The sequence below is a fragment of the Capra hircus genome (genome assembly GCF_001704415.2).
Source record: "Capra hircus breed San Clemente chromosome X unlocalized genomic scaffold, ASM170441v1, whole genome shotgun sequence".
Lineage (NCBI taxonomy): Eukaryota > Metazoa > Chordata > Mammalia > Artiodactyla > Bovidae > Capra > Capra hircus.
Window position 1 is genome coordinate 4610369 of NW_017189516.1, and position 13772 is coordinate 4624140.

The window sequence follows — 13772 nt, forward strand, 5'->3', positions numbered from 1 at the left end:
TGGGACCACCTGACCATCAGACCACCTGACCTGCCTCTTGAGAAACCTGTATGCAGGTCAGGAAGCAACAGTTAGAATTGGACATGGATCAACAGACTGGTTCCAAAGTGGGAAAGGAGTACATCGAGGCTGTATATTGTCACCCTGATTATTTAATTTATATGCAGAATAAATCATGAGAAATGCTGGACTGGATGAAGCACAGCCTGGAATCAAGATTGCTGGGAGAAATATCAATAACCTCAGATATACAGATGACACCACCCTTATGGCAGAAAGTGAAGAGGAACTAAAGAGCTTCTTGTTGAAAGTGAAAGAGGAGAGTGAAAAAGTTGGCTTAAAACTCAACATTCAGGAAACTAAGATCATGGTATCTGGTCCCATCACTTCATGGGAAATACTTGGGGAAACAGTGGCACACTTTATTTCGGGGGGCTCCAAAATCACTGCAGATGGTGATTGCAGCCATGAAATTAAAAGACGCTTGCTCCTTGAAAGAAAAGTTCTGACCAACCTAGACAGCATATTAAAAAGCAGAGACATCACTTTACCAACAAAGGTCCATCTAGTCAAAGCTATGGCTTTTCCAGTAGTCATGTATGGATGTGAGAGTTGGACTATAAAGAAAGATGAATTGATGCTTTTGAACTGTGCTATTGGAGAAGATTTGAAAGTCCCTTGGACTGCAAGATTTAACCAGTCCATCCTAAAGGAAATCAGTCCTGAATAATCAATGGAAGGACTGATGTTGAAGCTGAAACTCCAATACTTTGGCCACCTGATGGGAGGAACTGACTCATCAGAAAAGATCGTGATGCTGGCAAAGAGTGAAGGTGGGAGGAGAAGGGGTCTACAGAGGATGAGATGGTTGGATGGCATCACTGACTCAATGGACATAAGTTTGAGTAAGTTCCGGGGGTTGGTGATGAACAATGAAGCCTGACATGATGCAGTCCACGGGGTTGCAAAGAGTCAGGCATGATTGAGGACTGAACTGAACTGAACTGACCCATCCCTCTCACCTATGCAAAGATGTCATTTTAGTGTTTCTCCTTCATCACACCTGCATTATTAATTTTCCCCTTCCTACTGGATCAGCCCCAATCAGAATTTAAGCATGGTATAATTTCTCATATTAAAGAAAAATGTCCTCTTCAGACACCCCATGTTCTCCTTCTAGCTATTGCCACATTTTCTGCCCCATTTAGAGTAAAACCCCTTGAAAGAGTTTTCTACATTCATAGTTTCCAACTCTTCCCATTTCATTCTCTCTAGAGTCCATTCCATTCTCTCTAGAGTCCATTTCAACTAGGCTTTTACTCCTACCACTCCACTGGAACTTCTCTTGTTAAAGACACCAATAACCCTGATGTTGTTAAATCTAGTGGTCAGTTTCTCAGTCCCCATCTTACTTGAACTATCAGTAGCATTTGGTGCAGTTTATCACTCCCTTCTCAAAACACTTTCTTCACCTTGCACCCAAAATAACATACTCTACTGGTTTTCTTCCTTCCTTGGTATTCTCTCCTCAGTCTCCTTTGCTGGTTCTTTTTCACTTTTCTGGTTTTTAAATAATTCACTTGTCTAGATTTCATTCATTTCTTTTGTATCTATACTTTTTCTTGATCATCTCTAAATTTTATATTTCTATCCTGGACTTTTCCCTTGAAATACACACTACATTTGGATATTTAACAAGCATCATAAACCTAACTGGTCCACAACTCAACTCACTAAAAACATGCTTCCCTTCTATAGATTTCTCCATTTCAGTTGTAGCAACTCCATCCTTCAGTTATTCAGTCTGAAAGCTTTGCAATCATTCTCTCTTTGTTTTAACCCCCTACCCAATCTATCAGTGAAATATATAATGTCTACTTCAAAAATATATCTAGAATCATCAGCCGCTGTTAGCACCATGGTCAAAGTTATCATTATCTCTCATCTGGATTGTTGTAATTGCTTCCTAAAAGTTTTCCTTGCTTCATCCTTTGCACTGCTATAGTCTACTTTCAACACAGTAGCAAGGATGATAAACCATATGCTAAATCGTCACTTCCATAGTTGGAGGGCGTCACTTCCATAGTTGGAACCCTCCATTAAGGTTCCCATTTCCCTCAGAGAAAAAGTGAAAGTTATTATAATGATAAAATGCCCATGATCCAATCTAATTTATCTCTTACTCCAAGGACACTGTCTTGGCATTTAGTGATACACTAGCCAAATTCCTATCTCAGGATCTTTACATTTACTGGTCCCTCTATTTGGAATCAGAGAAGGTGATGGCACCCCACTCCAGTACTCTTGCCTGGAAAATCCCATGGACGGAGAAGCCTGGTAGACTGCAGTCCATGGGGTCGCGAAGAGTCGGACACGACTGAGCGACTTCACTTTCACTTTTCACTTTCATGCATTGGAGAAGGAAATGGCAACCCACTCCAGTGTCTTTGCCTGGAGAATCCCAGGGACAGGGGAGCCTAGTGGGCTGCCTTCTATTGGGTCGCACAGAGTTGGACACAACTGAACCGACTTAGCAGCAGCAGTAGCAGCTATTTGAAATATTTTCCTCTCAGATATCCACCGAGTTCACTCCTTCATCTCTTTCAGGTGTTAGCATAAATAATATATTATCAGTAAGGTTTTCCTTGAATATTCTATTTTAAATCGCAAATCGTCCCTGAAATTATTATCTTTCTTCCCTGTTGCATCACTGCCTATCACAGTGTCTATCACTCTACTCATTTTATTTAATGATTAACCTTTAATGATTTAACCTTTATTTAATCATTTAACCTTTTGTCCCTCTCCCTCCTCAACAGAATGAAAGCAATATTAAGTCATGGCTTTTTGTCTTTTTATTTTGTTCACTGATGTACTCCAAATTTTTTAAACAATGTCTGACATACAGTAGATACTCAATAAATAGTTTTCAAATTAATCACTGCATGACTATAGAGTTATCCTGGAGCTAGATCATATGAAAAGTGGTGACATACTCATTAAGTAAAACAGGTACCATGCCTAGGGCCCATGATACCTATAAAGGTCATGAAAATGTTTTAACTGTATTTTACAATCAGAAGAAAAGAGGAATAATAATGAATATATAATAATGATTCCAGCCTGAATTATATTAGTCTTTATAACAACTCAGTCAGAAAATGTAAATTTTAGTACATTTTTATGGAGGAAGGAAGAAGTGCCTAGGGCTCATGAAAGTCATGAGGTGGTCTTGCACTAGGTTTTATAGGCCTGGTTAAGGAGTTGAACTTCACCTTGTAGAAAAAAGGGGAAACATGGAAAAACTTAAATAGGACAGCAGAGTGATTAGATTTGCATCTTAAAAAGATCTCTTTCATGAACATGAAAAGAATAAACCAAAGAAAGGGGGCAGACCTGTTAGGAGATTATTGCAGTAATCCAAGTAAGAGATGAATGATAGCCTGGAATATGGATGGAGAATACAAAAATTATTTAGAAAATTGAATCAATAGGATCTTTTAATGACTTCTCATTGTGAATAAAATAAAATATGAACTCACTACAGGGCCTTGAACAATCTAAGATATGCATGCTTTCAACTTCATCTTCCACTGCTCTCCCCTTCACCTACAACAATCCAGCCACATTGGCCTTGTTTCAATTTTTTAGGTGTATAAAGATTTTTTCTGGTCTCAGGGCCTTCACATATGCTTGTTCTCTCTGGGATGCTCTTTCCTCAACTCTTCTTCTGACTAAAATTTTCTCAAATTTTAAGCCTCAGCCTAAATATTGCTTTCTTGGAGAGGTTTTATTTACCTGAACACTCACTCCTTTTCTCTCATAGCAGGTTCAACAAATTATATGTATTTGCTTGTTGGCTTGTTTTGTTTATTATCTGTATCTTTCAAGTAGAATGTAAGCTACAAAAGGTATCAAGCACATAGTAGGCACTCAAAGAATATGAATGAATAAATGAATGAACGAATGATGATGACTTTTTGTTTGTTTCCAGTTTGGGGCTATTTTGAATAATGCTGCTATAAATGTTCTTGGATATACTTTTGTTCCTGTTATTGTTGTGCTTACGTATGCATTTCTGATGGGTATATACATTGGAGAGGAATTGCTAGCTATCAGGATATTCATATGTTCAGCTTTAGTAGATAGTGACAAAGTATTTTCCAAAGTGGTTGTCACATTATGGAAAATAGTATTTTATTTTTATTTATTTTTAAAATTTATTTATTTTTTATTTGAAGGATAATTGCTATACAGAATTGTGTTGTTTTCTGTCAAACCTCAACATGAATCAGCCATAGGTACTGATGATCACAAGTTGCCTAAATTTTACCTGGTCTGAAGTGGAATGGATTCCTATATAGGGATTCAAGATATGACAGGAAAATTTCAATTGTGTGCTAAAGCTATATGTACCGACTCACTAAGGCCATCTTTGGTACATTTCTTTCAAATCTGCATTCAGTAATGTCATACAAGGTTTCTATCTTCCCCCAGACTGTTTACCAGAACACCACTGGTAAAGCACAAAGTTTAAGCAAGTGTATGGCCACTCACAGATATTTAGCTTTGAATAAATCATTTCCAATTCCCAGAGAATGTAGGGTAAGGACATGTTCAAATTGTTCTATTAGTAAAGATGTTAATAAGATTAATAAAAATAGCTAATATTTATTGAGTTCTAACTGTGTTTCAAGTATTGGACTGCAATTTATAAGGATTCTCTTTTAGTTCTCACATCAATTTCCACAACCCTATGAGGTAAAATACTATTTAAGTCCACATTTTACAAATGAGGAATCTCAGCACAGAGTTAAAAAATTTTGTCCTTAGTCTCTAAAGTGGTAAGTGGTCCATATGAATTACTCCTCCTTAGGCTTAAATAGTGTATCTTTATAATCATGGAAGCTCCATGAGGGCAGAAACTGTCTTATACATATCTCTGTTGCCAGTGTCTGGAGATGCCTAGTACAAAATCCTTATTGAATAAATAGGTGAATAAATGTGTAAATATCTGCTTGACTGAATGAATGACTAATACTAGGCTTCTATGAATTAGGTTATTAAAGAATTAGTAATCTAATAGGTGTCCCTAGTAATTGTATTTACTTGTTTTTTCATCTAATTCTGTCTTGAACCCATTCTAACCAGGCTTTTGTCCTAACCACTCTCACAAAAGATGATTGGTCAAGATCACCAATAACTTTCATACTGCTAAATCCAATCATCACTTATTAGCTTTTATCATAGTCAAAATGTCTGTCAAAAGCATTTGATATTGATACAGTTGAGCATTCCTTGCATTTTCTGTAATTTTTAAAAAATAATTTTTAAATAAATTTCAAACAATTTAAACATTTTTCTTTTTTTTTACCAAACTTCTGCTTCCAGGTAAGATGGAGTCAACACATTCTTTCATTTACCTCCTACTGTATTAAAACATAAAATATGGACAGACAGCACAGAAAGCTGTTTGAGAACTCTGAAAAGCAAACAACAGCAAGAGGACCAGGGAAGAAAATCAGAATTCAAAGTACCAGTGAATCAGTGATTAATTTACCCATTTTTACCCTCTCCCATATTCCCTGGCCTGCAGTTACTATAACTTGAAACTCAAAAGTGAGACCTGGGATGCAGAGATAGAGAGCCATGAGCAATCCACCAGTTCTAGCTGGAAAGAGAAAAAGAGAATTCCTAAAGCTCAAAGAGAGTAAGGTAAAACACCATTTGTTTTCTTCTTTCTCTCATTTTCTTCATTCTTCATTGATCTAACCAAATCAAGTCTTTGTTAAAACAAAAATGTCAGTGTTCTATAGGATATAAATAAGACCCAGAATCTCAATGTAGTATCACTCAAATGTACAGGACACAAACTATTCAGGATATGAAGATCCATGAATATCTCTATTTACGTGGGAAATGAACATGTGCTACTCATGAGATGAAGATGTTGGAATTATCTAGTATTTGAAGCACCTTTAACAAAAATGTTCAAATAAGCAATCATAACACTCCTGAATCAAATATTAAAACAAGGCATCAGCAAACAAATAGAATGGGGCTTCCCTGGTGGCTCAGACTGTAAAGAATCTGCCTGCAATGCAGGGGACCTGAGTTTGATCCTTGGGTCAAGAAGATCTCCTGGAGAAGGGAACAGCTACCCAATCCAGTATCCTTGTCTGGAGAATTCCATAGACAGAGGAGCCTGGTGGGCTATAGTCCATGGGATTGCAAAGAGTCTGACATGACTGAGCAACTAATATTTTCACTCTCAAAGAAGTATAATATACAAAGAAAAACCAAATGGGAATTTTTGAACTGAAAAACTGAACTGAACTGAAAAAGACATTAACCAAAACAGTTACAAACCCACAAAATTTCAGTTTCTGGATTTAATAGCAGAATAGAGATGACAGAGTAAGGAGTTAGTGAACTTGAAATTAGACTAATATAAATTATCCAATTTTAACAAAAAGAAAAAAGATTGAAAAAAAAATGAATGAAGCCTTAGGGACCTGTAGGACAGCACAAAGTGTCTAAACTTTATATAATCAAAGTTTCATCAGGACAAGAAAAAATTATGGTGCTGAAAGAGTACTCAAAGAAATAAAGACTGAAAATGTTCCAAATGTGGCCAATTATCTGACATAAATATACAAATAAAAAGAAGCTGAGTGGACCCCAAACAGGACAAACGCAAAAAATCCAAGTCTGGTCACATTATAATCAAAGTGTTTAAAAATAAATACAAAGAACAATTGGAAATCAAATTTAAAAAGACACAACAGTTCCTCCAAAGGACTTAAGTATATATCTAATAAGGTATATATCTAACAAGACATGTATAGAAGTTGAATTCTGAAAAACACAAAATGCTGATGAAATAATCCAAGAAGATGTCAATAAATGAACATACTGAGTTATACGAATTAGCAGAATCAGTGCAATAAAGATGTCAGTTTTCCTCAGAGATCTACAGATTCACAAAATACCAATCAAAATCCCAGCAGAATTTTTATAGATACAGACAAGTTAATGTTAAAATAAAGGAGAAAAATAAAAAAATATATAAGAAAGGAGAATATCTAATATCATTTTGAAAAAGAAAAACAAAGAAACAAAGTTGGGAAAATTACACTACCCAATTTTAGGAAATATTTAAAAAGCCAAAGTAATCAGATCAGTGTGGCATTGGTAAAGAACAAGATACAGATCTATGAAACCTAATAAATAGGACAGATATAAACCTACATAAATATGGCCATTTGATTTTTACAAATGTCCAAAATCTCTTTGGAGAAAGGATAGACTTTTTAATAAATGTTGTTGGAATCTTTGGTTGTCAATAAGCATAAAAATGAACTTACATCTCACACTTTATCCAAAGACTAACCCAAAATAGATCATAGATGTAAATGTAAAGCCCAAAACAATGAAACTTCTGGGAAAAAAAAAAAAAAAAAACATAGGAGAAAATGTCTGTGAGCTGAAATGAGACAAAGAATTCTTAGAATCCAAACTAAAGCACAATCTCTGAGCACCGAAGAATTGATGCTTTTGAACTGTGGTGTTGGAGAAGAGTCTTGAGAGTCCCTTGGACTGCAAGGAGATCCAACCAGTCCATTCTGAAGGAGATCAGCCCTGGGATTTCTTTGGAAGGAATGATGCTGAAGCTGAAACTCCAATACTTTGGCCACCTCATGCGAAGAGTTGACTCATTGGAAAAGACTCTGATCCTGGGAGGGATTGGGGGCAGGAGAAGAAGGGTACGACAGAGGATGAGATGGCTGGATGGCATCACCAACTCGATGAATGTGAGTTTGAGTGAACTCCAGGAGTTGGTGATGGACAGAGGCCTGGCGTGCTGCAATTCATGGAGTCACAGAGTCAGACATGACTGAGCGACTAAACTGAACTGAACTGATACAAGAAAATATTGATAAATTGGACTTTATCAAGTTAAAACATTTTTGCTCTGCCGAAGACATGGAAAGAAAAAGAAAAGACCAGGTGACAATGGATAGAAAATATCTGCAAATCACATATCTGATACAGGACTTATATCCGCAAATATATATATTTTGAAAAATATGAAACTCAACAGCATGAAAAGATGGGTAAAGAACTTGAAAAGACACTTCACCATAGAGATTATGGCAAATGAGCATATGAAAGATATTTAGCAATATTAGCTATCAGACAAATGCAAATTAACACTGCAGTGAGATATCAGTACACATCTATTAGACCAGCTGAAATAAAAAACAGTGATGGACTTTCCCGGTGGTTCAGTGGTAAAGAATCCACCTGCCAATACAGGACACATGGGTTCAATCTCTGATTATGGAAGATCCCACATGCTGTAGAGCAACTAAGTTCGTGTGGCACAGTTAAGCCCGTGTGCCACAACTATTGATCCTGTGCTCTAGATAGAGCCCAGGAGCTGCAACTGCTGAAGCCTGCATGCTCCAGAGCACGTGGTCCACAATGAGAAGCTAGCGCAATGAGAAGCCTGCTCATGGCAACTAGAGAAAAGCCCATGCAGCAACGAAGACCCAGCACAACTAAAAATAAATAAAAAGATAAATATTTAAAAATAAACAGTGATAATACCAAATGTCAAACATGATGGGGAGAAACTGATTAGAGGGTTCAGATGATGACAACCTTAACTAATTTATAGTTTTCCATCCTGTCTTTCATCTAATATTTCACCCACTAATGATTACTTCCTGGATCTGTGACTTCACTAAAGGTTGTAAAATGGTGATTTTCTACATTTATTTCTATGTTTATTCTATATTTATTATATTTCTTATGAAAAAGAACTTTCCCTCATCAACCTAGAGTTATTTGGTTGTACTGAAATAGTCTGTATAGGAAAAGCAGAATAAAATACTGAGTTCCTTTCTTTTGATAATTGTCAGAGTAAGGGGTTGATGTTTTATTTACTTAAAATGGTATCGAATGAGATTTTTATCTTTGATGGGGTTTGGTAGGGTGATCTCTCTTTCTCTTTCAGTATCTTTAATAAACTCATGAGTTTTTACATATTCTACATGTTTCAGTCACTTAGTAATCATGCAGTTACTATCATTACTTGATGCTCATGTATTTTTGACATGATCCCATTAGTCTTTAGTGGCTTTCTTGCTCACTAACACAATATAACACAGTTTCATCTTATTTATTTCCTTTCAAATATAGAATTAGCTATTACCCTCAAGAAGTCTTGATACTTTTTTTGTAGCATAGTATTTAGAGATTTTGTGCATCATTTTGTATATTTTTAATCACGTGTGTTCAGTCGTGTCTGACTCTTTGCAATTTTTATCATAGATTAAAGGAAAATATTTGTAGTCAATGTTGATTTAAGCTGGTTTTCTTATAATGTTTTTGTTTAGCCGCTAAGCCATGTTTGACTCTTTTGGACTGATTGACCCAATGGACTGTGGCCTGTCAGGCTCCTCTGTCCATAGGATTTCCCAGGAAAGAATACTGGAGTGGGTTACCATTCCCTTCTCCAGGGGATCTTCCTGACCCAGGGAGTGAATCTGCGTTTCCTGCACTACAGGTGGATCCTTTACCACTGAGCCACCAGGGAAGCCCCATTATAATGTTACTTAAACATAAATAATAGTAGAGCTCTGTATAAATATATTTCTTAAGCTAACAGTCCTGATACAATTATAAAACCAAAATGATAAACAACAAAACTAATAAATTAACAGCATTAATTTAATTTTATGCATTAGATTGTTGTTCTGAAACTAAATTACTTTTCATAACACGAATATGACTCTGCAATGGCATATTGAGCATAGCTTATCTTATTGTATGCTGTGGGATGACTCACTTCCCCTAGCACTTTATTCTGACTACCAAGAAATTGTATTATGTACCACATACCTGGTATAGGACCTGACCACATAGTTTACAAAGTCTGATTTGTTCATTGCATACAAACCTGAAACAACTAAAGTGGTACATTGATGTGCCTGTAAATACAAATACAAGTGTGAGTGTTGATGATGTATGATAGTGTTCATTTACAAAGTGGTCTTCTAGATGATCCTGAATATGCCTGTAAATACAATTACAAGTGTGGGTGTTGATGATGTATGATAGTGTTCATTTACAAAGTGGTCTTCTAGATGATCCTGAATATGCTTATGTTAATTTATTTTAGACTATTTCCTTGGGAGATGGTCAGGTGCCAGTTAAAGCAAGAAGGCTAAGAGTTTTCATAGAACAAGTTGAGGTTAAAGGGAATATATCTGATGACAAACTGTGATTCCAGAAGCACATGAGAAAGAAGAGACAGCAACACATAGTTTCTAAATGTACTATAGCAAAACACTATTAGTTGGCCATGGCTACCAAAGAAAGTAGAGGGAGTGAAGTGAGCAAGTTATAAAACAAAGTAAGCTACAAAGTGTTTATAGTACCTAACAAATATTATTGGTTAATGTGAAACAGCAAAAAGCTGAAGCATGAATATAAAAGCAATACTTATTTAAAATAATAGCACAAACAGCCATCCGTAATGTAGCATTTAATTTACCCTTCAAATAAACATTGACCAAAAAGCTAAAAGACATAACTTGGATGGTCTTCAATATTGTTGCCCAGGTGTGAGTCTTACAAGTCTCCTTCTCTCCTTGCTTGAATGTCATCCTTGACTTCTAGTGGGAATTTTACAGCAATGTTTAAACAGGGGAGTGAGATATCAGGTTTTTTTGTTTTGTTATGCAAGTGATCTCTGTGGTGATGTAGATTCTACATAGTAAAAGATATGACTTTTAGCCGAGACTTGTAGCATATTTCTGAAATGAGTTAGGGGGCTATTGCAGAGTCCTATTTGTTGAGGGTCTCAATTGAAGTGAAAAATGGAGTCGGGAGGCTTGATCTGAGACTTTTCTTTTTTCTGATTTGGTTATTTCTGATTTCAGGATTTGATGAGCAAATGGAAAAGATGAACAAGTTAAGAAGGTGTTACAGTAATCCAGGTAAAAAGGGATGTGAACCCGAACAAGGTAATGAGATTGGAAAATAAAAAAAAAAAAAAAAAAACAGGATAAACTACACAGATATTGAGGAAGTAGAAGTCTCAGGACATTTTGATGGAAGAGATACTTGGAGAAAGAGGGAGGAGCAAGAATGATCTTCAGGTTTTAAAAATTATCTACTACAAGTTACTGTTCACAAAGGTTATTGATGTAAAAAACCCCACATCTTTCTCAGATTTTTCCATGTCCTATTAGAATTGTCACTGGGAGAAGACCTTTCAAATAGTATTTACCAGGGAACCCAATATAGAAACACATCACCTACAGGAATATACTCATAAAAAACAACTTTCTTTATCTAGGAGGGAAAATAAAAGTAAACAAATAACACCTACAGGGTCAGCAAACTACCATGCACAGAGCAAATCTGGATGGCTGCCTGTATTTTTAGTGGATTGAGATTAAGAATGATTTTTACATTTTTAAATAGTTTTTTTTATTTATTTTTTATTTTTTAAATTATAAAATCTTTAATTCTTACATGCGTTCCCAAACATGAACCCCCCTCCCACCTCCCTCCCCACAACATCTCTCTGGGTCATCCCCATGCACCAGCCCCAAGCATGCTGCACCCTACGTCAGACATGGACTGGCGATTCAATTCTTACATGACAGTATACATGTTAGAATTCCCATTCTCCCAAATCATCCCACCCTCTCCCTCTCCCTCTGAGTCCAAAAGTCCGTTATACACATCTGTGTCTTTTTTCCTGTCTTGCATACAGGGTCGTCATTGCCATCTTCCTAAATTCCATATATATGTGTTAGTATACTGTATTGGTGTTTTTCTTTCTGGCTTACTTCACTCTGTATAATTGGCTCCAGTTTCATCCATCTCATCAGAACTGATTCAAATGAATTCTTTTTAACGGCTGAGTAATACTCCATTGTGTATATGTACCACAGCTTTCTTATCCATTCATCTGCTGATGGACATCTAGGTTGTTTCCATGTCCTGGCTATTATAAACAGTGCTGCGATGAACATTGGGGTACATGTGTCTCTTTCAATTCTGGTTTCCTCAGTGTGTATGCCCAGAAGTGGGATTGCTGGGTCATAAGGTAGTTCTATTTGCAATTTTTTAAGGAATCTCCACACTGTTCTCCATAGTGGCTGTACTAGTTTGCATTCCCACCAACAGTGTAGGAGGGTTCCCTTTTCTCCACACCCTCTCCAGCATTTATTGCTTGCAGATTTTTGGATCGCAGCCATTCTGACTGGTGTGAAGTGGTACCTCATTGTGGTTTTGATTTGCATTTCTCTAATAATGAGTGATGTTGAACATCTTTTCATGTGTTTGTTAGCCATCTGTATGTCTTCTTTGGAGAAATGTCTATTTAGTTCTTTGGCCCATTTTTTGATTGGGTCGTTTATTTTTCTGGAATTGAGCTGCAGAAGTTGCTTGTATATTTTTGAGATTAGTTGTTTGTCAGTTGCTTCATTTGCTATTATTTTCTCCCATTCAGAAGGCTGTCTTTTCACCTTGCTTATATTTTCCTTTGTTGTGCAGAAGCTTTTAATTTTAATTAGATCCAATTTGTTTATTTTTGCTTTTATTTCCAGAATTCTGGGAGGTGGATCATAGTTAAAAATTCAAAGAATAATAATTTTTCAAGACACTTTAAAATGACCAAATTCAAATGTCAATGCCCATAAATAAAGTTCAATGGGAACACAGCCATGCTCATTTGTGTACATACTGTCTATGGCTGCTTTGGGGCTACAGTTGCAGACTTAAATAGTTGACAGAGACCTTATAATCCTCAAAGCCTAAAATACGTATGACTTGGCTCTGCAAGTAGACAGTTTGTATACTCCCCGTCTTCTATAGCCCAGATACTGTGCCAGGGCTTTCATAGTGTGTCTCCCTTACGTTTCTCAAAACCTTTAATTGTATATTAGGTTATAGAGACCTGGAGAAATTATCTAGCTGACGGAGAAAAATAACATTCTTTGTTTGTAAAAATATTCAAATTATTTAGGCAAATGTATTGTTACCTTCTCTTTCTTTTTAAAGGAGCGTATCCTTTCCCACCTTAAACACTGTTACTCCAAATGCTCAAGGTACCAAAGCTAAATTTTCAGAACATAAGGCCCTTTGCAAATGTATTCTTTCAGTCACATCGCATCACTCTTTTACCCACCCGTTACCACTGAATTTCTCCCATTTTGTTCAGACACAAGCTGAAAGTGACACAATCAAGAGACATTTGGTATTCACTTCATTTTGGTCCCTTGTCTACTCTTCCTTTCTATGCTTTTCTTCACTTTACTTTCTAGATCGAATTGTCTACCACTAGGAAATAGAAGAGAAGGAAATGGCAACCCACTCCAATATTCTTGCCTAGAAAATTCCATGGATGGAGGAGCCTGGTGGGCTACAGTCCATGGGGTCACAAAGAGTCGGACACGACTGAGCGACTTCACGAGGAAATATAAAAAGAATGAAGGAGGGAAACTGCAAAATACGTAAGAGTTTCATTTCGGGGAAGCATACTTCTTATCACTCAGCCTAACTGGTCAAATCCTCGAGGGTAGGACTGTTTGTTTTTTTAAAAACGTTATTCAACATCTACGAGAGGTTTAGTGGATGGCCATTCGGATATTGATTTTCCCACTTCCCCCTCTTCTTCTCCTTTAGAAACCCTGGAAAACAGAACATCTCCCCACGGAAACACCTCAGGGTCGCGCCAAGATCCAGGC